Source organism: Canis lupus, chromosome 13 (genome assembly GCF_048164855.1).
Source record: "Canis lupus baileyi chromosome 13, mCanLup2.hap1, whole genome shotgun sequence".
NCBI classification, from domain to species: domain Eukaryota; kingdom Metazoa; phylum Chordata; class Mammalia; order Carnivora; family Canidae; genus Canis; species Canis lupus.
Window position 1 is genome coordinate 16,123,941 of NC_132850.1, and position 19,432 is coordinate 16,143,372.

Sequence of the window (19,432 nt, forward strand, 5' to 3'; positions counted from 1 at the left end):
GCTAAACTTTAAAGAAGGTAGCCAGGAAGATCTTGATGCCATGTTCCATGGGAAACCTGAAAGACTTTGTATATTTGCCTTGAGGAAGGGTTGGTAACTGAAAAGCTATCATAAAGAAGAAAAAAAAAGTCTTTTTTTTTTTTTTAAATTTTTATTTATTTATGATAGTCACAGAGAGAGAGAGAGAGAGAGAGGCGCAGAGACACAGGCAGAGGGAGAAGCAGGCTCCATGCACCGGGAGCCCGACGTGGGATTCGATCCCGGGTCTCCAGGATCGCGCCCTGGGCCAAAGGCAGGCGCCAAACCGCTGCGCCACCCAGGGATCCCGAAAAAAAAAGTCTTAATTTGTTGTAATACTTGTAACATTCAGAACTAGGATTAAGGGTAGAACAGGGAAGGGAGAGGAAAGGGAATTCACGTTTATTAAATTCTTACTGTGTGACAGGCACCTTGCCTGGTACTTCATATATGCATTTTTATTCTTTAACTTCTTAGTATTTTCTCCTTTAATTCTTATAATAACTCAATGAAATATAGTTAATATATCTATTTCATAGATAAGAGCAGAATTTAAGTAATGTGTCCAAGATCATTAGGGTACTAAGTTGGAATCGGAACTTTTTTTTTTTTTTTGGAACGTTTTTTTAAAGATTTTATTTATTTATTTATTCATGAGAGACAGAGAGAGAGAGAGAGAGAGAGGCAGAGACACAGGCAGAGGGAGAAGCAGGCTCCATGCAGGGAGTCCAACGCGGGACTCGATCCCAGGTCTCTAGGATCAGGCCCTGGGCTGAAGGCCCACCACTGAGCCACCCGGGCTGCCCCATGGAATCGGAATTTTTTTTTTTTAAAGATTTTATTTATTTATTCATGAGAGACACATGAGAGACTCAATCCCGGGTCTCCAGGATCACACCCTGGGCCGAAGGTGGTGCTAAACCACTGAGCCACTCAGGCGTCCCTGGAATTGGAATTTTTGACTTGTTCTGCTTATTTTAGTCACACACATGTATTTTAAATATATGATAATATTTTATTTTATAAAGATCACTCTTTTCCTGCTCTCATTTCATGAAATTTTATGCCTCTGTATACTTTTTCAACTTTGGTATCTATGTCATCACTAGATTCCTTTTGAATTATCTAGCACAGTTCACCATCATCTGGTATTCCATCTAAATCATTTGAGAATAGCAGTTTTTGAATATATATTTGCTACTTTGTTAGAAATTTTGTTCCAAGCAATAAGTACTCATTCATACAACATAAGAGTAGTTGGTTTTTACATTTCTAGTGTTGGTGTTTGTGATATCTGTGCTGTACAGGCATACCTTGTAGATTTATGCAGATTTATTCCATTCTGCAATAAAGTGAGCAAAGTGAAAATTTTGATTTCTTAGTACATATAAAATTTATGTTTATGCTCTACTGTAGTCTATTAAGTGTGCAGTAGCATTGTGCCTAAAAATATGTAGACAGGTTAAACAATACAGTGGACTCTGAATAACACAGGGGTTGGGGTGCCAACCACCTGCATGGTTGAAAGTCTGCATATAACTTAACTACTAATAGTGTACTGTTGATTGGAAGCCTTACCAATAATAGAAACAGTTGATTAACACATATTTTGTATATATGTTATGTGCTGTGTTCTTTTTTTTTTTTTTTTTAAGATTTGTTTATTTTAGAGCAAGTGTGGGGCCAAGGCAGAGGGGGAGGGGAGGAGCAGAGCAGAGGGAGAGAGAGAATTTCAAGCAGACTTCCCACTGAGCACAGAGCCCAACACAGGGCTTGATCTTACAACCCTGAGATCATAACCTGAGCCAAAATCAAGAGTTGGACACCCAATTGAATGAGCCACCTACGTACCCCTATTTCATGTATTGTGTTTTTACAATAAAGTAAGCTACAGAAAAGAAAATGTTATTAAGAAAGTCATAAGGAAGAGAAAATACCTTTCCGTATTGTACTATATTTATAAAAAACTCATAGGTAGGCCCATGTAGTTCAAACATTAGTTCAGTGGTTAACTGTACTTTATTGCTACAAAATGCTAGCTATCATCTCAACTTTCAGCGAGTCACAATCTTTTTGCTGGTGGAGAGTCTTGTTTCGATGTTGATGGCTGCTGCCTGGTCAGCACAGTGATTGATGAAGTTTGGGGTGGCTGGAGCAATTTCTTAAAATAAGACACTGATTTTCTCTTACTTTGCATGAATGATTCCTCTGTAGCATGTGACCCTTTTTAATAGCATTTTACTTACCACAGTAGTAGTACTTTCCAAACTGGAGTCAATCTTCTCAAACTCTGCTGCTGCTTTATCAACGAAGTTCATGTAATATTCTAAATCTTTTGTTGTTATTTCAACAATCTTCGCAGCATCTTCAAGAGTAGATTCCATCCCAAGAAACCACTTTCTTTGCTCATCCATAAAAAGCAAGTTTTATCATGAGATTGTAACAGTTCAGTCACATCTTCAGGCTCCACTTTTTTTTTTTTTTTTTTTACATTTTTTTCTTAGATTTTATTTATTTGAGAGAAAGAGAGGGAGCACGAGTGGGGAATCAGGTGGTGGGAAAGGACAAAAGAGGAAGAGGAAGAAGCAGACTCCCCGCTGAGCAGGGAGCTGAATGTGGGGCTCAATCCCAGGACCCTGAGATCATGACCTGAGCTGAAGACAGACACTTAACTGACTGGGCCACCCAGGTGCTCCCACTTTTTTTTTTTTTTTTTTTTTTAAGATTTTATTTATTTGAGAGAGAGCAGGAGAGAGAGAGAGAGAGTGCATGAGCATAGGAGGATGAGCAGGGGGGGAAGGGCAGAGATAGGGAGTGAGAAACAGACTCCCTGCTGAGCAGGGAGTTTGACTCCAGGCTTGATCCCAGGACTCTAAGATCATGACCTGAGCTGAAGGCAGACACTTAAATGATTGAGCGACCCAGGTGCCCCTTTAAGGCTCCACTTCTGGTTTTCTTGCTATTTCTACCCCATCTGTAGTTACATCTTCCACTGAAGTCTTGGACCCCTCAAAGTTATCCATAAGGGTTAGAATAAACTTCTTTCAAACGCTTGTTAGTGTTGCTCTTTTGACCTCTTCCCATGAATTACAAATCATAATTTTTTTTTAAAGATTTTATTTATTTATTTGGGGGAGAGAGTGTGTGAGAAAGCACAAGCAAGGGGAGAGGCAGAGGGAGACAGGCTCCTCCCTGAGCAGGGAGCCTGACACGGGACTCAATCCCAGGACCCTGGGATCATGACCTGAGCCGAAACCAGACGCTTAACTGACTGAACTACCCAGGTGCCTACAAATGTTCTTATTGGCATATAGAATGATGAATCTTTTCCAGAAGATTTTTAATTTACTTTGCCCGGATCCATCAGAGGAATCACTTCCTATAGCAGCTGTAGCTTTATGAAATGTTTCTTAAAAAGACTTGAAAATCAAAATTAACTGGCTTAATTTCAGTATTATATCTCAGGGAATAGGGAGGCCCAGGGAGAGAGAAAAGCTGGTTGATAGAGCAGTTAGAGCACACACAACATTCATCAGTTAAGTTCTCCATCTTAGGGACGCCTGGGTAGCTTAGCATCTGCCTTCGGCCCAGGGCATGATCCTGGAGTCTCAGATTGAGTCCTGCATCGGGCTCCCTACATGGAGCCTGCTTCTCCCTCTGCCGGTGTCTCTGCCTCTCTCTCTCTCTCTGTCTCTCATGAATAAATAAATAAAATCTTAAAAAAAAAAAAAAAGTTCTCCATCTTATTTGGTAGTTTGTAGTATCCCCAAACAATTAGAACATTAAAGATCACAGATCACATAACAGATATAATAAAAAGTTTGCAGTATTGCGAGAATTACCAAAATGTGACAGAGTGAGATGAAGTGAGGAAATACTGTTGGAAAAATGGTGCCAGTAGTTAATCAGTGCAAGATTGCCATAAACCTTCAATTTGTTACAAAAAAAAAAAAAAAAAAGACAGTATCTGTGAAGCACAATAATGTGAAGCACAATAAAATAAGGTATATCTATATCTGCTGGTATTTTTATTTTTATTTTTTTAAAGATTTTATTTATTCATTCATGAGGGACACAGAGAGAAGACAGAGACACCGGCAGAGGGAGAAGCAGGCTCCACGCAGGGAGCCCAACGTGGGACTCGATCCCTGGTCTCCAGGATCAGGCCCTGGGCTGAAGACGGCGGTAAACCGCTGAGCCACCAGGGCTGCCCTGCTGGTTTTTTTTTTTTTTTTTTTTTTTTATTTATGATAGTCAGAGAGAGAGAGAGAGAGAGAGAGAGGCAGAGACACAGGCAGAGGGAGAAGCAGGCTCCATGCACCGGGAGCCCGACGTGGGATTCGATCCCGGGTCTCTAGGATCGCGCCCTGGGCCAAAGGCAGGTGCTAAACCGCTGCACCACCCAGGGATCCCCCTTGCTGGTTTTTTAATTGACAAAATATTTTTGTTTCTGAAACCTTTTATTATGAGAAAAATGTAACACCCATTTACCCATCTCTCATATATAACAATTTTAAAAAAGATTTTATTTATTTATTCATGAAAGACACAGGCAGAGGGAGAAGCAGGCCCCATGCAGGGAGCCCGACTCGGGACTCAATTCCAGGTCCCCAGGATCACGCCCTGAGCCGAAGGCAGACGACCAACAGCTGAGCCACCCAAGCGCCCCCCTTCTGATATTTTAATGCAAATGCAGACATACTGTTTTACCTCTATTTCTCCCAAAATACGTTTTTTTTCTCCCCCCAAATAAGTCTTACATAATCCTAATGTCATTGCCATACTTAATAATAATTTTTTTTTTTTTTTTTAATAATAATTTTCTAGGGCAGCCCGGGTGGCTCAGCGGTTTAGCGCCCCCTTCAGCCCAAGGCGTGATCCTGGAGACCCGGAATCCAGTCCCATGTCGGGCTCCCTTGCATGGAGTCTGCTTCTCCTTGTGCCTGTGATCTCTGCCTCTCTCTCTTCTCTCTCTGTGTCTCTCATGAATAAATAAATACAATCTTAAAAAAAATAATTTTCTACTATCATCAGGGTGCCAGCCTGGCACAGTCAGAAGAGCATGTGATTCTTGATCCTGGGGTTGTGAGTTTGAGCCCCACATTGAGTGTAGAGATTACAAAAAAGGATAAATAAAATAATTTTCTGGGTGCTTGGGTGGCTAATTCAGTTAAAGGTCTGTATTTGCTTGTGTCATGATCCTGGGGTCCTGGAATTGAGCCCCACATTGGGCTCCCTGTTCAGCAGGGAGTCCGCTTATCCCTTTCCCTCTGCCACTACCTCCTCCCGCTCATGCTATTTCTCTCATAAATAAATAAAATCCTTTTTTTTTTAAGATTTATTTACTTATTCATGAGAGACACACAGAGAGAGGCAGAGACATAGGCAGAGGGAGAAGCAGGCTTCCCACAGGGAGCCTGATGTGGGACTTGATCCTGGATCCTGGGATCATGCCCTGAGCCAAAGGCACTCAACTGTTGAGCCACCTAGGCATCCCTAATAAATAAAATCTTTTAAAAAACCCAATTTTCTCTTATCTAGTAGTAGTCCTTACTAAAATTCCCACAGTTGTCTTTTAATATCTAGTTTATTCAAATCAGGATTCAGTCAAGTGTCATTATTGTATTTAGTCATTGTAACTTTTTTGTTTTTTTCTGAGATAGAGGACACACAGGAGCTAGAAGGGCAGGGAGGGAGAGAGAGAGAGAGAGAGTCTTAAGCAGGCTCGATACTCAATACACGGCTCAATCCTAGGACCCTGAGATCATGACCTGAGCCAAAATTAGGAGTCAGATGCTTGGCCAACTGAGCCACCCAGGGGCTCCTATTATTAAAATGTTGTAATTATTATAAAAGTAATCTTTCCAAAGAAATAAAAGTGTAGGGAAAAGCATAGTGTTCGGGGCAGCCTGGGTGGCTCAGCAGTTTATTGCTGCCTTCAGCCCAGGGCCTGATCCTGAAGACCTGAGATGGAGTCCCATGTCAGGCTCCCTGCATGGAGCCTGCTTCTCCCTCTGCCTGTGTCTCTGCCTCTCTCTGTGTGTCTCTCTCATGAATAAATAAGTAAAATCTTAAAAAAAAAAAAAAAGAAAGCATAGAGTTCTATTCAAATCTGACTGAAGGAGAATTAATGACTGGGGCACCTGGATGACTCATTTGGTTGAGTGGCTGACACTTGATTTCGGCTCAGGTCATGATCTCAGGGCCCTGGGATTGAGCCCTGCATTGGAGTGCTCAGCGGGGAGTCTGCTTGAGGATTCTCTTTCCCTGTCCCTCTGCCCTGCCTGCTGCTTGCTTATATAGTCTCTCTCTTAAATAAATAAATCTTTAAAAAAAAAAAAAGAACTTTCTAATAATAGAACAAGGCACTGGAGGAATTAGTGAGTTGTTAGTGGTGCTTTTTCAGTAGGCTGAACTGACTTGCCTCTGTAGTATTCAGTCCAGTGAACTCTTTTTTTCATATTATTTGACTACCCTGTGGCATTTGATATATTAATCATTTTCACCTTTGGGTTGTGTGACATACTTTCTCTTGGTTTTATTTTTACTTTGTTGTTTCTGTTTTGTCCTATATATATATGTTGGTGTTCCCTTTGCCTCTTATCTGATCTAACTTAAAGACATAAAGAAGGGGGCAGCCCCAGTGGCTCAGCGGTTTGGCGCCACCTTCAGCCCCGGGCGTGATCCTGGAGACCCATGATCCTGGAGACTCGGGATCGAGTCCCATGTCGGGCTCGCTGCATGGAGACTGCTTCTCCCTCTGCCTGGGTCTCTGCCTCTCTCTCTCAGTGTCTCTCTCATGAATAAATAAATAAAATCTTAAAAAAAAAAGACATAAAGAAGGAGACTGGGCTTTGGCACATAATAGCAACTCAGTAAATATTAGCTATTACTCATATTCTCTATTTTGGGAAACTCTTTAGAATATTTGTAAGTGCTAAGGACTTTCAAGTCTGTATCTCCAGGCTAGTCCTCATTTCTGAGCTCCAGTGTGGTGTCTTTAACTGCTTTCTGAATGTTGTCACTTGGTATTCCTTTAGGCACCTCAAACTCCGTAAGATTAGAAGTGAAATTGAATCAATTCACAAATAGTTTCCTTTGGGTGAATGCCAACTGATTCCCCTAGTCACCCTAACCTGAAACATGGGAAGGATTCTAGTTAAACTTGGAGTCATTATAAGTACATCTCATACCTCCTACTTTAATTTAGTCACTTTTTAAAAATCCCACTTACCTTCTTTCCTAATTCTCTGTTTTCACCATTAGTGCCTTAGTTAGGCCTTCCTTCTTTCTAATCTGTCATTAGCAATTTCCACACTGTATCGTACTCATTGATTTACATGTGTTTCTAGGGGGAGTCTACGCTCCTGGAGGATTAAGTCATGTTTTATTTAGTTTTCTATATCCTTATCCCAGAGAGGCAATAGTATAAGAGATTGAAAGTACAGGCTCTGGATTTGAATTCTGACTCTACGACTTCTTGGCTGTAAGAGCTTAGACAAGTTAATTAATTGCTTTGTGTCTTTGTTGCCACATCTATAAAAAGGAATAATAATGGTATCTATTTTTAGGGTTGTTATGAATATTAAACATAAAGCACTTGTAAGACTATCTGGATTGTAGTTAATATTCAGTAAATATTATAGCACTTACCATAATGCCTTGTACCTAGTGGGAACCCAATTAACATTTGAGTAAATAAACAGAGGGGAATTCCTGAATTGACCAAAAGACTGGACTATAGTTAATCTAAATGCCTTTACAACTTTCAACCTAAATTTCTGTTTTATGTCATGACCTAAAGCCTGGTAGATGGTAGTTAAAATAACAGATAAGATGCTTATCTAAAAGAGATAATACAGTTTTAAGAACTGGCTTTTGATCTGTCTAACACCAATATATGCCATTGTGTAATTCTTGGCTAATTAAATAGGGGATGCCAGTTTTTATGTCAGATTGCCTTTGGTTTGAATGGAAACTGCAACTCATTATTTCACAGTAGGATGGCAAGTTCAGCAGTATTGCTTTTATTTTTAATTAGGCAGTCATCCTGAAATGTGTCTGTATTTGTTATGTTGGTCCATAGAAAGGATAGCAGCTGAGCAGATCTGTCATGTAGATTTGCTATGTGATTGGTCTTGATACACAACTAATATGCTTATCAGTATTCCTATTCTGGAAAATGGCCAGTTTTCTGAGTTACATCTTACCCATAACTAATCTTTGTTTTATTTTGACTTAGAAAGTTTTTATGATAATGGAAAGCAAACAGTATATAATTAGGATATTGTTTATATTCTTTTTCCACTCTTTATACCCAGTATATAAAAGTCCACTTAAATCTCAGCATTCCTTTTTACTCACTCTGTGGGACTTCATTACCAACCTTGTGCACACACGATTCTATATTTGGATGGGTATTGAAAGTTTTTGGTTGCTAGTTGACACTGCCATGTCCTGCCTGCTACCTATTCATTGATAGCTACCCAGTGCAATGCAGGATTTTCTTTTCATCTCCACCGTTATGAAGTTTCCTCTACTTTGTTCCTGTGAAATGGTAGAGTAAGAAACAACAAATACTATATATTAGAATGAAAAAGAAGGATGATTAGGAGTTGGCATATCTTTCCTTCCAGGTTGGCATCCATTCTTTTTTTTTTTTTAAGATTTTATTTATTTAATCATGAGAGACACAGAGAGAGAGGCAGAGACACAGGCAGAGGGAGAAGCAGGCTCCATGCAGGGAGCCCGATGTGGGACTCGATCCCGGGTCTCCAGGATCACACCCCAGGCTGCAGGCAGCGCTAAACACTGCGCCACTGGGGCTGCCCAGCATCCATTCTTTAGACAGTCTGTCCATTTAAACCAATGCTAATTTTTATATCTGTAGAATGATTAAATGGCAGAAGGCTTGGGTGATTCAGTCAGTTAAGCATCTGACTTTTGATTTCAGCTCAGGTCATTATCTCAGGGTTATGAGATTGAGGCCTACTCCCCACTCCCTCACCGACCTGCAGTGGGCTCCATTGTGGAGTCTGTTTGAGATTTTTTCTTTTCCCCTGTGCCCCTCCTTCCGCTTTCACATGCTCTCTCAAACAAACAAACAAATAAATAAAATCTTTAAAAAAAATCACCGAAGGCTTTTGTTACAGAGGCTGGTAGAGCTATCACTGTATACTCCTTAGCCTCTGCTATCAAGATAGGGTGGGAAATAGTAATAGCTTTTTTTTTTTTTTTAAGATTTTATTTATTTATTCATGAGAGACACACAGAGAGAGAGAGAGGCAGAGACACAGGCAGAAGGAGAAGCAGGCTCCATGCAGGAAGCCCAATGTGGGACTCAATCCCAGGTCTCCAGGATCATGCACAGGGCTAAGGGTGGCGCTAAACCGCTGAGCCACCCAGGCTGCCCAATTTTGTTCTTTTTAAATTGGAAATAATATCTACTTTGCAGTGTTGTCATAAATACTAGAGATAGCATATGCAAAACACTGGTGGAATGCATGGCCATGGTAAATGGTGGCTGCAGTTTTTATTTCCAGAAAAATTTCAGATGGGAGTAATGATCTAACTGGGAGTCCTAAAAAGGTTTCCTTGATTTTCTAGAAAATCTTTTATGGAGTTACTGCTTTTTTAAAAAAAATATTTATTTGTTTATTCATGAGAGACACAGACTGAGAGAGAGAGGCAGAGACATAGGCAGAGAGGGAGAAGCAGGGAGCCTGCTCACAGGGAGCCTGATGTGGGACTCGATCCTGGATCCCAGGATCATGACCTGAGCTGAAGGCAAGCACCCAACCTCTGAGCCACCCAGGCGTCCCGGAGTTACTACTTTGAAAGACAAAGTATATAATATTGGATATAGGCTATTTAGCTCACTAATTCTTTTGTTGATAGCTTTTCAGATTACTTTCCTCAAAGCTTTTATTTATTTTTTTTTTTAATTTTTTTTAAACGTTTTTATTTATTTATGACAGTCACAGAGAGAGAGAGAGAGGCAGGGACATAGGCAGAGGGAGAAGCAGGCTCCATGCACCGAGAGCCCGACGTGGGATTCGATCCCGGGTCTCCAGGATTGCGCCCTGGGCCAAAGGCAGGCGCCAAACCGCTGCGCCACCCAGGGATCCCCCCTCAAAGCTTTTAATTGTACCTTCTTTCTGAAAAATAAATCAATCCCAGTATAAGTGACAATTAGTCTTTAAAAAATAAGATTTTATTTATTTTAGAAAGAGAGAGAGAGTGTGAATATGTGAGTTGGAGGAGGGGCAGAGGGAGAGGGAGATGGAGTGGTCATGGATAGATCCCAGGACTCTGAGATTATGACCTGAGCCGAGATCAAGAGATGGTTGAGGATGCTCAACTGACTGAGCCATCCAGGTGCTCCAAAAATTAGCCTTTGAAAAGACATACTTGCCTATTTAAAATTTTTATTTATTTATTTATGAGAGACATGGGGATCGAGAGAGAGAGAGAGAGAGGCAGAGATACAGGCAGAGGGAGAAGCAGGCTCCATGCAGGGAGCCTGATGTGGGACTCGATCCCAGTACTCTGGGATCACGCCCTGAGCCAAAGGCAGACGCTCAACTGCTGAGCCACCCAGGCGTCCCAAGAAAGCAAAAGTTTGAACTTCTAAGGTTATGAGTATTGAAATTGACAATACATTTATGAAAAACTGATTTGTGTCCTTACTAGCAACATACTTTTGTTATTTTTAAAAGACTGCTAAAGAAAAATAAAGACTGCTAAAGGGTATTTCCTAGTTTAAAGTCAAGCTGATGAAGCTTTTCTAACACAGTGTTTCTTAATGAGAGCACTATTGACATTTAGGACAGGGCAATTCTTTGTTGTGTAGGACTGTTCTGTGCATTGTAGGACATTAGGCTTTCCTGGAACCTGCCCACTAAAATGCCAGTAGTGCCTACCCCACACCCTCACCATTAAGACAGTAACTTCCCTGACAAGGACCTTCCTCCACCTAAATTTGTACATGTCCCTAAATGAGAACGACTGGGACTCCAGTTGAAATGTTTTTAGTGAAGCAGATTATAGTATCACAAATTTTCATTTGAGAATTCCAAGTTTTGGGATGCCTGGGTGGCTTGGTGGTTGAGTGTTTGCCTTCAGCTCAGGTCCCGATCCCAGGGTCCCAGAATCGAGTCCTGCATCAGGCTCCTTGAGGGGAGCCTACTTCTCCCTCTGCTTGTGTCTCTGCCTCTCTCTCTGTATGTCTCTCATGAAGAAATAAATAAAATCTTAAAAAAAAAACTTATTATAAAACAAAATCTCTGGGGACGCCTGGGTGGCTCAGTCGGTTAAGCGTCTGACTGGTTCAGGTCATGATCCCAGAGTCCTGGGTACGAGCCTCGTATCAGGTTCACCGCTTAGTAGAGTGTCTGTTGTCCGTTTCCCTCTTCTCTTCCTCCTGTTTGTGCTTTCTCTTTTATTTATTTTTTTGTAGTCTTTTTTTTTAAGATTTTATTTATTATTTATTCATAGACATAGAGAGAGATAGAGAGAGGCAGAGACACAGGCAGAGGGAGAAGCAGGCTCCATGCCGGGAGCCCGACGCGGGACTTGATCCCGGGACTCCAGGATCGCGCCCTGGGCCAAAGGCAGGTGCTAAACCGTGGAGCCACCCAGGGATCCACATGTGCTTTCTCTTTTAAATAAACAAACAAACAAACAAACAAACAAATAATAAATTCTAAAAAAAAAAAAAAGTAAATCTCTGTTATAGAATTTCACTAGCACTTAGACATAGAAGAGTTATTCAAATGAATTAATATATCAACAGTATATAGGAAAATCCTATGAGGCCATATAAGGCAATAAAATGGTTTACACTTATAATAAACAGTAAATTTATTTCATAAAATTTAAAAAATATTTTATTTATTCATGTGAGACAGAAAGAGAGGCAGAGACACAGGCAGAGGGAGAAGCAGTCTCCACTCAGGGAGCCCAACATGGGACTCGATCCCCGGTCTCCAGGATCACGCACTGGGCTGAAGGTGGTGCCAAACCGCTGAGCCACCTGGCTGCCCCTATTTCATAAATTTTTCTGTACTAAAATTGTTTACAAATACGTGAACTTCATTGTTAACATTTCCAACACAAATAGTTTCAATTCCTGACCAGAATGGACAATAATTTTACATTTTTTCTGGATGAAAGACTTCAAACATGTACCAGGTTTCACATCGTTAAATTGTAGGTTGGGTATCCCAGCTGTGCCACATTGCCAGAATAGTGTTTTTGGGTGAGAACTCAAGGCAAACTGCCTTTGGAGATTGAAGGAATAGTCCCTTGTTAGCAACATTGATAATATTTATTTTTTCTCATTGTTTCAGGGAAATAAGATGCTATCTTTACTAAAAGTATAGACTTTGCAATGTTTCCCAGATTCCCTTGGAAACAATGTGCTTTCTGTAAAATGTGGTTGTCCATTTACCATATACAGTCCTTCTGATCCTCGGACTGTCAGGAGCAGTATGGACAGCACCATCTTGTCCTGGGAAAATTAATTATTCTTGGTCAACAGTGTAGTCTTTGAATTAAGTAGCCTCTTTAAAGTGAAATTGCATTTTTTCAATCATTATATCTTTCTAGTAAATGCATTATATCTTTCTAGTAATTGTAGTTGTCTCTGCTCCCTAAAATAGTATACATTAAGGGGAACTATTATAAAAAAAGTAATATTCTTTTTAAAAATATTTATTTGAGAGAGAGAGCGAGAGAGAGCGCACGCACCAGTGTATGTGAGAGAGTGAACACAAGCCGGGGGAGAAGGGGCAGAGGGAGAAGGAGAAGCAGGCTCCCTGCTGAGCCAGGAGCCAGATGCAGGCTGGGATACTAAGAACCGAGATTATGACCTGAGCTGAAGGCAGACACTTTTTGTTTTTGCTTTTAAAAATTTTATTTACTTATTTGAGAGAGAGAGAGAAAGAGAATGAGGGAGGGGAGGGGCAGAAGGAGAAGCAGACTCCCTGCTGAGCGGGGAGCCGGACATAGAGCTCCATCTCAGGACCTTGGAATCATGACCTGAGCTAAAGGCAGGCATTTAACCTACTGAGCTATCCAGGTGCCAAAGAAAAGATGTTCTGTAAATAAGACCAAGGGAGGTAATTCAGAGGCTGAAAGTGAAAATTTCACACATTTCAAATAATGTATTTTTTAATTTTAAAATTAATCATTTTCAGACTTAAAAAAATAGGGTGTGGTTTGAGAGTCTGTTCGTTCCTACCATTGTTAACTTTTATGGCTAATTTAAATTTGTCAGATTATTTTTTTTTTTTTTTTTTTAAACTTTATTTTTATTAAGAAGCTTTTTTTTTAATTTTTTTTTTTTTTTTTTTTTTTTTACGATAGTCACAGAGAGAGAGAGAGAGAGAGAGAGAGGCAGAGACAGAAAGAAGCAGGCTCCATGCACCGGGAGCCGGACGTGGGATTCGATCCCAGGTCTCCAGGATCGCGCCCTGGGCCAAAGGCAGGCGCCAAACCGCTGCGCCACCCAGGGATCCCCAATTTGTCAGATTATATTGAAAGCCATTTGTAGCTTGATTGATTTCATTTAAAATGTGGTCATTTAGTATGCAGGCTAGGGGAACAGAAGGCAGGTTTGGAAATTTTCCCATGCTCAGCACTTCTCCAAAATGGATTAATAAAATTCTTACTCTCATGAGGAGACTGTACTTTTTACCACTCATCTCAACTGTCTAGTAATTAATATTACTTTAGCATGTATTGTGGGCTGTACAACTAAATACCAGTGTTCTTCATGAATGCTTTTATATATATATTTTTTAGGATTTTATTTACTTATTCATGAGAGACACAGAGAGAGGCAGAAACGTAGGCAGAGGGAGAAGCAGGCTCCCTGCGGGGAGTCTGGTAGGGGACCCTTTCCCAGGATCTCGGGATCATGACCCAAGCCAAAGGCAGACGCTCAACCACTGAGCCACCCAGGTGCCCATGTTTGTGAACTTGGATAAGTTAGACTATCCAAATATTCTCTCAATGCTTTTGAGTTTTTAGTTTAAGATATAAATACTCCTTGGACCAAAATCTATAGTGGAGCTGTTGCAGAATAAGAGTTTGAGAATCTGGAGACTTGGCTTACACATTGGGATGCTATTTATTTGCCAAATTGTTTTCAGTTTTCTTGGATTAAGCATACTGCATAGTTATTGTATTGCAATAGACTTTTTGAAACTATTAAATTTCTTTTAATAAAAAATGTAGAAGAGAGCACAATATTTTTTTAGATGAGAGCACAATATAATACACAAAACAAATATTAAGGAAAAACAGAATTAGCAAATGTATAATTTTCTGTTGTTTACTATAGGTTTGTTTCTTATTTTTATTATTTATTTATTTTTTATTACTTTTTAAAATTTATTTATGGTAGTCACACACACAGAGAGAGAGAGAGAGAGGCAGAGACACAGCAGAGGGAGAAGCAGGCTCCATGCACCGGGAGCCTGATGTGGGATTTGATCCCGGGTCTCCAGGATCGCGCCCTGGGCCAAAGGCAGGCGCCAAACCGCTGCGCCACCCAGGGATCCCCCTGGTATTCGTCTTTATCTAACTTATTTCATTTAGCATTATACCTTCTAGATTTATATCTCTTGTTGCAAATGACAAGATTTCATTCTTCTTTTTACTCTTTTACTATTGTTAAAATATCCATACTACCCAAAGAATCTACATATTTAATGCAATCTCTATCAAAATACCAACAATATTTTTCACACAACTACAGCAACTAATCCATATTTGTTTGGAACAACCAAACCCTACATAGCCAAAGCAATCCTGAAAAAGAACAACAAAGCTAGAGATATCACAATCCCATGATTTCAGGATATACTACAAATATGGAAATACTATGGGACTAACACAAAATAGACTCATAGATCAATAGAACAGAACAAAGAATCCAGAAATAAACCCACGTTTTTATGGTCAATTAATCTACGACAAAGGAGGCAAGAATATACAACAGGAAAAAGTATCTTCAGCAAATGGTGTAGGGAATATTGAACAGCTACAAGCAAAAGAATGAAATCAGACCACTTTCTCATATTATACACAAAGATAAACTCAAAATGGATTAAACACCGAAATGTGGGACCCGAAATCATTAGAAGAGTCCTAGAAGAAAATACAAGCAGTAATTTGTTTGACATGAGCCATAGTAACGTTTTTCTAGATAGGTCTTCTGAGGCAAGGGAAACAAAAGCAAAATTAGACATTTGAGATTACACAAAAATAAACTTTTTGGACAGTGAAGGAATCTATCAACAAAACAAAAAGCAACCTAAAGAACTTATACAACTCAAAACTAAGAAAACAAATAATCCAATAAAAAAAATGGACAGAGGGGGCAGCCTGGGTGGCTCAGTGGTTTAGCGCTGCCTTTGGCCCAGGACGTGATCCTGGAGACCTGGGATCGAGTCCCATGTTGGGCTCCCCGGATGGAGCCTGCTTCTCCCTCTCCCTCTCTCTCTCTATCTTGCATGAATAAATAAAATCTTAAAAAAAATGGACAGTGGATCTAAATAAGCATTTTTCCAAAGAAAATACAGATGGCCAACCAACATATGAGAAGATGCTCAACATCACTCTTATGAACTTGATCTCGGGTCTCCAGGATCATGCCCTGGGCTGAAGGTGGTGCTAAACCGCTGAGCCACCCAGGTTGCCCTTTATTTGGTTTTAGTATCTATGGAATGCTGGTGTCAGAATGAATTTGGAAGCTTTCCTTACTCTTTTTTGGAGTAGTTTGAGAAGAATAGAATATTCTTTGGAAGTTTGATAGACTTCACCTATGAAGCCATCTGGTCCTGGACTTTTGTTTTTTGGGAGTTTTTTGATTACTGATTCAGTATAATTGCTAATAGTCTGTTCGTTTATTTATTTTTTAAAGATTATTTATTTATTCATGAGAGACCCAGAAAGAGGCAGAGACACAGGCAGAGGGAGAAGCAGGCTCCCTGTGGGGAGCCCGATGCAGGACTCAATCCCAGGACCCCAGGATCATGACCTGAGCTGAGGCAGATGCTCACCACTGAGCCACCTAGGTGCTCCAGTCAGTCTGTTTAAATTTTCTTTCTTTCTGATTTAGTTTTGGTAGGCTATATGTTTGTAGGAATTTATCCATTTCTTTTAGGTTGTCCGGTTTGTTGGCATATAATTTTTCATAATATTCTCTTATAATCCTTTGTGTTTCTTGGTGTTGGTTTTTATTTCTCCTATTTTATTTTTGATTCATTATCTTCCTTCTACTGGCTTTAGGCTTTGTTTATTCTTCTTTTTCCAACTCCTTTAGGTGTAAGGTTAGATTGTTTATTTGAGATTCTTGCTTCTTGAGGTATGCCTGTATTGCTATAACCTTCTCTTTTAGAACAACTTTTCCTGCATCCTAAAGATTTTGGACAGTTGTGTTTCCTTTTTCATTTTTCTCCATATATTTTTAAATTTCTTTGATTTCTTGGTTGGCCCATTTGTTGTTTAGTAGCATGTTGTTTAGCCTCCTGCACTTGTGTTCTTTCCAGATTTTTTCTTGTGATTGATTTCTAGTTTCATACTGTTGTGGTTGGAAAAGATGTATGTGATTTGTCTTTTTCAATTGTTGAGATTTGTTTCGTGGCCTAACATGTGATCTGTTCTGGAGAATTTTCCATGTGCACTTGAAAAGAATGTGTGTAATCCACTGTTTTTGAATGGAATGTTCTGAATATATCTGTTAGATTCATCTGGTCCAAGGTATCCTTCAGAGCCTGTTTCCTGTTGATTTTCTATCTGATCTATTGATGGAAGTGGGGTGTTAAAGTCCCCTGCTATTATTGTATTACTGTCAATTTCTTTCTCTGCTAATAGTTGCTTTATGTATTTAGGTGCTTCTATGCCGGGTGCATAAATATTTACAAATTGTTACATCCTCTTGTTGAATTTTTCCCTTTATGATTATGTAGTGTCCTCCTTTGTTTCTTTTTATCATCTTTGTTTATTTTGTCCATATAAGTATTGTTACCCCAGCTTTCTTTTCACCTCCTTTTTTTCATAACTTAAAAAAAATCTTTTTGAATTAGATTTTAATGATAATACTTTCTTCCTTCCCCTCAATTTGTATTGCTTTTGAAATACATCTACATTGTTAGAGTTCATTCATTTCAAGTGCTGTATATTTCATTGAAAAATATTCTGCAGTTTCTTATTGTTCCTACAGACTATCTTTGGGTTGCCCCCCCCGCTTATTACAAACAATGTTGAAATGAAATGAATGTCCTTGTTCAGGTCTCCTGTGCTTATGTGCAAGAGTTTCTATAAGCATATACCTTTTAAATAAATACTTTTCTCCCCCTCTTGAAAAGTACCATGAGCCCAAGATACAAGTTCCTTTTTTTTAAAAAATAAAAATATAAAAAATTTCAGCCTATAAGAGCTCCAACCAAACTAGTTCATTTGCTGTTAAGTATTCTTTACTTTCTCTCAGACCTGTTGAGCTGCAATGAGCATTTCTGTCTTCCAAGACTTACTATAGAGAATAGAATCTACCACCTTCCCAGGAAAAATAGAGGCATCGTGGAGGTTAATAATGTATTTCATTCAGAGTAAAAAAGTCAGTAGATGGTAAGCCAGTCAAATTGTTCAGTGATTTCAAAGGCAGCTGTGCTTTAGATAATTTTAGCTACGGTATTTTTTTTTTTTAATTTTTATTTATTTATGATAGAGAGAGAGAGAGAGAGAGAGAGAGGCAGAGACACAGGCAGAGGGAGAAGCAGGCTCCATGCACCGGGAGCCCGACGTGGGATTCGATCCCGGGTCTCCAGGATCGTGCCCTGGGCCAAAGGCAGGCGCCAAACTGCTGCACCACCCAGGGACCCCCAGCTACGGTATTTTGTAATTTCTTTCTTTTTTTCTTTCTTCCTTTCTTCCTTCCTTCCTTCCTTCCTTCCTTCCTTCCTTCCTTCCTTCCTTCCTTCCTTCCTCTCTCTCTCTCTCTCTCTCTCCTCCCTCCCTCCCTTCCTTTTTTTTTTTTTTGTTAAGATTTATTTATTTATGAGAGAGAGAGAGGCAGAGACACAGGCAGAGGGAGAAGCAGGCTCCTTGCAGGAGCCCTATGAGGGACTTGATCTCGGATTCTGGGATCACTACCTGAGCCAAAGGCAGCCACCCAACCACTGAACCACCCAGGAGTCCCCTTTATTTTTCTAAAGCTAAGAGTTTTTCTCCCCTTCTTTTCTCTTTTTTTAATTTTTTTAGATTTTTTTTTTTTTTTTTAAATTCATGAGAGACACAGAAAGAGAGGCAGAGACACAGGCAGAGGGAGAAGCAGGCTCCATGCAGGAAGCCTGATGTGGGACTGGATCCCAGGTCTCCAGGATTACGTTCTGGGCCGAAGGCAGCTCTAAACCACTGAGCCACCCAGGGTGCCCTCCCCTTCTTTTCTATTTCTGTCCGAATTATAGTCACCCTCATCTTCCTCTGCACTCAAGTACTTGTCCTCTTTTCTATGTAGATGACTAGCTAAACTCTGTACAACTCTATAGTGGAAAAACACTGAGCTAAATGATATGAAATGGAAAAAGCTTGAGCTTTGATGCTGGATGGACCATGGTTTCTGTTTCTACTAGTTGTGTATCCTTAGGCAAGGTACTTAACCTCCTGAGCCTACATTTCTTTCTATGTGAAATAGGAATCATACCTAGCTTCACGTTGTTTTGAGGATTAAATGAGGAAATTCTTGTAAAATTCATTTTTAAAAAAAGTTATTAATATACCCTTTCTCTAAGTAGAGGATCTTCAACTCCTATTGTACATAAGGATCACTGGGGACCTTGGTAAAATTTCCAGGCCTCCAAGAGATTCTGATTTAGTAAGTCAAGGTTGAGACATGGTAATATAGGTTTTAAACAAGCTCCTTGGATAATTTTGAAGCAGATGATTAGCAGACACACTTTTAGAAATGTGCTACCTTGCACTGAGGGGGGCACTTGATGGGATGAGCACTGGGTGATATGCTATATGTTGGCAAATTGAACTCCAATTAAAAAAAAAAAAGGGATCCCTGGGTGGCGCAGCGGTTTAGCGCCTGCCTTTGGCCCAGGGCGCGATCCTGGAGACCCGGGATCGAATCCCACGTCAGGCTCCTGGTGCATGGAGCCTGCTTCTCCCTCTGCCTGTGTCTCTGCCTCTCTCTCTCTCTGTGTGACTATCATAAATAAATAAATTAAAAAAAATTAAAAAAAAAAAAGAAAAAGAGAAATGCACTACCTTTTGGTTCCTTGGTCCTGAGGTTAGCTTGGCTAATAAATGGCTTATAGCTATGGGCAAATCATTTCCACATTCTGGGCCTTATGTTTCCTCACATATAAAATGAATGAATAAACTTTATGGTCTTTATTGG

General features: G+C 40.0%; 1 protein-coding gene across 3 annotated transcripts in view; it reads left to right on the forward strand.

The window, feature by feature from the left end:
- The window catches only part of TESK2 (testis associated actin remodelling kinase 2), a 143,785-nt gene that overhangs the window by 12,475 nt on the left and 111,878 nt on the right, over positions 1–19,432 (forward strand). Inside the window, exon 1 of one of the 3 annotated variants that reach the window (XM_072772407.1) lies at positions 17,761–17,918. The exons of the other annotated variants lie outside the window; for them this stretch is intronic. The gene's annotated coding sequence lies outside the window, so the exon portion shown is untranslated. Of the gene's footprint in view, positions 1–17,760; positions 17,919–19,432 lie in introns of those variants that run through there. 3 annotated transcript variants of the gene reach the window in all.